Source organism: Triticum urartu, chromosome 2A (genome assembly GCF_056163025.1).
Source record: "Triticum urartu cultivar PI428250 chromosome 2A, HENAU_Tu73, whole genome shotgun sequence".
Lineage (NCBI taxonomy): Eukaryota > Viridiplantae > Streptophyta > Magnoliopsida > Poales > Poaceae > Triticum > Triticum urartu.
In genome coordinates, this window is record NC_141874.1 from 457,344,020 (window position 1) to 457,350,556 (window position 6,537).

Sequence of the window (6,537 nt, forward strand, 5' to 3'; positions counted from 1 at the left end):
CACCCTTGGGTGGAGGAGGATCCCCTAGGATTTTAACAGGCAAATTGTGTTTCAGAATAGGTCCTTGTTTAAAGAATATTTAATCTAGTTCCCTTCTTTCATTCATGAACATATCATTTTCATGGTCTAGCAAATATTGTTCTAATGGATCAGTAAGAGGCACGGAAATAGAAGCAAGACCAATAATTTCATCTTTACTAGGCAATTCTTTATCATGGGGTTGTCTACAAAATTTAGCAAAATTAAACTCATGAGACATATCCCCTAAATCAACAGAAACAATATCCTTATTGCAGTCTATCTTAGCAATGACAGTGTTCAAGAAGGGTCTACCAAATATAATGGGACAAAAGCTATCTTGAGGGGAACCAAGAACAAGAAAATCAGCAGGATATTTAGCCTTCCCACACAAGACTTGAACGTCTCTAACAATCCCAATTGGTGAAATAGTATCTCTATTAGCAAGCTTAATGGTAACATCAATACCTTCTATTTCAGCTGGTGCAATATCATGCATAATTTCTTTGTATAAGGAAATAGGTATTGCACTAGCACTAGCACCCATATCACACAAGCCATCATAACAATGATCTCCTATTTTAACAGGCATGCCTACGACAGGTCTATGTTTATCTTTAGCACCAGGTTTAGCAATTCTAGTAGTCTCATCACAGAAGTAAATAACCTGTCCATCAATATTATCGGCCAAGAGATCTTTAACCATAGCAACATTAGGTTCAATTTTAACTTGCTCAGGGGGTTTAGGTGTCGTAATATTACTTTTTTGACCACAATTGAAGCTTTAGCATGATTCTTTATTCTAACAGGGAAAGGTGGTTTCTCAACATAAGCAGTAGGAACAATAGGATCATTATAAGTGATAGTCTTTTCTTCAACTTTAATAGGTGCAACTACTTTTACTTCAATGGGAGGATTATATTTAAACCACTTCTCCTTAGGAAGATCAACATGAGTAGCAAAGGATTCACAGACAGAAGCTACTATCTCAGAGCCAAGTCCATATTTAGTGCTAAATTTATGAAAAACATCGGTATCCATAAAATATTTAACACAATCAAACTTAGGTGTTATACCTGACTCTTTACCTTCATCGAGATCCCAATCTTCAGAGTTGCGTTTAATTCTATCCAATAAATTCCATTTGTATTCAATAGTATTCATCATAAAGGAACCAATACAAGAAGTATCGAGCATGGAGCGATTGTTGTCACAAAGCCGAGCATAATTTTTTTGAATAATCATTTCTCTTGAGAGCTCATGATTGGGGAATGAATATAACATTGACTTAAGCCTCCCCAAGCTTGTGCGACGCTTTCTCCTTCGTGAGGCCAAGAATTATATATATAATTACGATCACGATGAACAAGATGCATAGGATAAAACTTCTGATGGAATTCCAATTTCAACCATTTGTAGTCCCATGATCCCATATCATCACATAGCCTATACCATGTCAATGCATCTCCCTTTAAAGATAAAGGGAATACCTTCTTCTTGATAACATCATCGGGCATACCTGCAAGCTTAAATAATCCACAAACTTCATACACATAGATTAAGTGTAAATCAGGATGGAATGTTCCATCTCCTGCAAAAGGATTAGCCAGCAGTTTCTTTATCATACCTGAAGGAATTTCGAAGTAAACATTTTCATTTTCAGTAGGTATAGTAGGTTGAGTATGTTGTGGAGCAACTATTTTCTCTACCGGTCGGGGCGAAGATACCCCGAACAAGCCCCTGAAAGGATTACTTTCCATAGTAACAAGTGACAGTAAATTTCAGCACACTATATAAATTTTTCCTTACCAAATTCCACCTACCAAAGGCGCTTCACTCCCCGGCAACGGCGCCAGAAAAGATTCTTGATGACCCACAAGTACAGGGGATCTATTGTAGTCCTTTCAATAAGTAAGAGTGTCGAACCCAACGAGGAGCAGAAGGAAATGATAAGCCGTTTTCAGCAAGGTATTCTCTACAAGCACTGAAATATCAGTAACATATTGTTTTGTGATAAGGTAATTGGTAACGAGTAGCAAGTAATAAAAGTAAATAAGGTGCAGCAAAATGGCCCAATCCTTTTTGTAGCAAAGGACAAGCCTGGACAAACTCTTATATGATGTAAAGCGCTCCCGAGGACACATGGGAATTATCGTCAAGCTAGTTTTCATCACGATCATATGATTCGCGTTCGGTACTTTGATAATTTGATATGTGGGTGGACCGGTGCTTGGTACTGCCCTTACTTGGACAAGTATCCCACTTATGATTAACCCATATTGCAAGAATCTGCAACTACAACAGAAGTATTAAGGTAAACCTAACCATAGCATGAAACATATGGATCCAAATCAGCCCCTTACGAAGCAACGCATAAACTAGGGTTTAAGATTCTGTCACTCTAGCAACCCATCATCTACTTATTACTTCCCAATGCCTCCCTCTAGGCCCAAACAATGGTGAATTGTCATGTAGTCGACGTTCACATGACACCACTAGAGGGATGACAACATACATCTCATCTAAATATCGAACGAATACCAAATTCACATGACTACTAATAGCAAGACTTCTCCCATGTCCTCACGAACAAACGTAACTACTCACAAAGCATATTCATGTTCATAATCAGAGGGGTATTAATATGCATAATGGATCTGAACATATGATCTTCCACCAGGTAAACCAATTAGCATCAACTACAAGGAGTAATCAACACTACTAGCAACCCACAGGTACCAATCTGAGGTTTGGATACAAAGATTGGATACAAGAGATGAACTAGGGTTTGAGATGAGATGGTGCTGGTTGATACGTCTCCAACGTATCTATAATTTTTGATTGCTCCATGCTATATTATCTACTGTTTTAGACATTATTGGGCTTTATTATCCACTTTTATATTATTTTTGGGACTAACCTATTAACTGGAGGCCCAGCCCAGAATTGCTGTTTTTTTTGCCTATTTTAGGGTTTCGAAGAAAAGGAATATCAAACGGAGTCCAAACGGAATGAAACCTTTGGGAACGTGATTTTCTCAACGAACAACACCCAGGAGACTTGGACCCTACGTCAAGAAACAAAGGAGGAGGCCACGAGGTAGGGGGTGCGCCTACCCTCCCAGGCGCGCCCTCCACCCTCGTGGGCCCCCTGTTGCTCCACCGACGTACTCCTTCCTCCTATATATACTTACGTACCCCCAAATGATCAGATACGGAGCCAAAAACCCTAATTCCACCGCCGCAACTTTCTGTATCCACGAGATCCCATCTTGGGGCCCATTCCGGAGCTCCGCCGGAGGGGGCATCGATCACGGAGGGCTTCTACATCATCACCATAGGCCCTCCGATGAAGTGTGAGTAGTTTACCTCAGACCTACGGGTCCATAGTTATTAGCTAGATGGCTTCTTCTCTCTTTTTGGATCTCAATACAATGTTCTCCCCCTCTCTTGTGGAGATCTATTCGATGTAATCTTCTTTTTGCGGTGTGTTTGTTGAGAACGATGAATTGTGGGTTTATTATCAAGTCTATCTATGAACAATATTTGAATCTTCTCTGAATTCTTTTATGTATGATTGGTTATCTTTGCAAGTCTCTTCGAATTATCAGTTTGGTTTGGCCTACTAGATTGATCTTTCTTGCAATGGGAGAAGTGCTTAGCTTTGGGTTCAATCTTGCGGTGTCCTTTCTCGGTGACAGTAGGGGCAGCAAGGCACGTATTGTATTGTTGCCATCGAGGATAACAAGATGGGGTTTTCATCATATTGCATGAGTTTATCCCTCTACATCATGTCATCTTGCTTAAGGCGTTACTCTGTTTTCATTAACTTAATACTCTAGATGAATGTTGGATAGTGGTCGATGAGTGGAGTAATAGTAGTAGATGCAGGCAGGAGTCGGTCTACTTGTCTCGGACGTGATGCCTATATACATGATCATACCTAGATATTCTCATAACTATGCTCAATTCTGTCAATTGCTCAACAGTAATTTGTTCACCCACCGTAGAATACCTATGCTCTTGAGAGAAGCCACTAGTGAAACCTATGGCCCCCGGGTCTATCTTCATCATATCAATCTTCCAATACTTACTAATTTCCTTTGCTTTTTTACTTTTCTTTTATTTTACTTTGCATCTTTATCATAAAAATACCTTATCGCGTAAGTGGCTGTGTAGGGATTGACAACCCCTTATCGCGTTTGTTGCGAGGATTTATTTGTTTTGTGCAGGTGCAAGGGACTCGCGCGTAGCGTCCTACTGGATTGATACATTGGTTCTCAAAAACTGAGGGAAATACTTACGCTACTTTGCTGCATCATCCCTTCCTCTTCGGGGAAAACCAACGCCGTGCTCAAGAGGTAGCAAGAAGGATTTCTGGCGCCGTTGCCGGGGAGGTTCTCACAAGTAAAGATTTGACTCCCGACAATGAGCCATTTCTGGCGCCGTTGCCGGGGAGTCTACGCAAACGTCAATATACCAAGTACCCATCACAATCCTTTTCTCCCGCATTACATTACTTGCCATTTGCCTCTCGTTTTCCTCTCCCCCACTTCACCCTTGCCGTTTTATTCACCCTCTCTCTCTATCCTCCCTCTCTTTCTCTATTTGCCTCTTTTTGCCCGCTTGCTTTTTGTTTGCTTGTGTGTTGGATTGCTTGCTTGTCACGATGGCTCAAGATAACACTAAATTGTGTAACTTTACCAATACCAACAACAATGATTTTATTAGCACTCCGATTGCTCCTCTTACCGATGCTGAATCTTGTGAAATTAATACTGCTTTGTTGAATCTTGTCATGAAAGATCCGTTTTCCGGCCTTCCTAGTGAAGATGCCGCTACTCATCTAAATAGCTTCGTTGATTTGTGTGATATGCAAAAGAAGAAAGATGTGGATAACGATATTGTTAAATTGAAGCTATTTCCTTTTTTGCTTACAGATCGTGCTAAAGCTTGGTTTTCGTCTTTGCCTAAAAATAGTATTGATTCATGGAATAAGTGCAAAGATGCTTTTATCTCTAAGTATTTTCCTCCCGCTAAGATCATCTCCCTTAAAAACAATATTATGAATTTTAAGCAACTTTATCATGAACATGTTGCACAAGCTTGGGAGAGGATGAAATTAATGTTACGTAATTGCCCTACTCATGGTTTGAATTTGTGGATGATTATACAAAAATTTTATGCTGGATTGAATTTTTCTTCTAGAAATCTTTTAGATTCGGCCGCGGGAGGCACTTTTATGGAAATCACTTTAGGAGAAGCTACTAAACTCCTAGATAATATTATGGTTAATTATTCTCAATGGCATACTGAAAGATCTACTAATAAAAAGGTGCATGCGGTACAAGAAATTAATGTTTTGAGTGGAAAGATGGATGAACTTATGAAATTATTTGCTAGCAAAAGTGTTTCTTCTGATCCTAATGATATGTCCTTGTCTACTTTGATTGAGAATAATAATGAATCTATGGATGTGAATTTTGTTGGTAGGAACAATTTTGGTAACAACGCGTATAGAGGAAATTTCAATCCTAGGCCTTATCCTAGTAATCCCTCTAATAATTATGGTAATTCCTACAACAATTCTTATGGAAATTATAATAAGATGCCCTCTGATTTTGAATCTAATATTAAAGAATTTATTACTTTGCAAAAGAATTTCAATGCTTTGATTGAAGAAAAATTGCTTAAGATTGATGAATTGGCTAGGAACGTTGATATAATTTCTCTTGATGTTGATTCTTTGAAACTTAGATCTATTCCACCTAACCATGATATCAATGAGTCTCTCAAAGGCATGATAATTTCCATTAATGAGTGCAAAGAAAGAACCGCTAGGATGCGTGCTAAGAAAGATGCCTTTATGAGAGCGTGTTCTTCTAGTTCCTATGAAAATAAAGATGAAGATCTAAAAGTTATTGATGTGTCCCCTAATATTTGTTTTGCAATATGAATCTTAATTATGATGGGACTGAATATGATCCACCTTTACCTAGACGGCGTTCCAAAAATTCGGAGTTTTTAGATCTTGATGCTAAAATTGATGAAAGTGGGATTGAAGAAATTAAAACCCTAAATGTTGCTAAACCCACTATTTTGGATTCCAAGGAATTTAATTATGAAAATTTCTCTTTGATTGATTGTATTTCCTTGTTGCAATCCGTGCTAAATTCTCCTGACGCTTATAGTCAAAATAAAGCATTCACTAAACATATCGTTGATGCCTTGATGCAATCTTATGAAGAAAAACTTGAATTGGAAGTCTCTATCCCTAGAAAACATTATGATGAGTGGGAACCAACTATTAAAATTAAGATTAAAGAACATGAGTTCTTTGCTTTAAGTGATTTGGGTGCTAGTGTTTCCACGATTCCAAAGACTTTGTGCGATTTGTTAGGTTTCCGTGATTTTGATGATTGCTCTCTAAACTTGCACCTTGCGGATTCCAGTATTAAGAAACCTATGGGAAGAATTAATGATGTTCTTATTGTTCCAAATAGGAATTATGTATCTATAG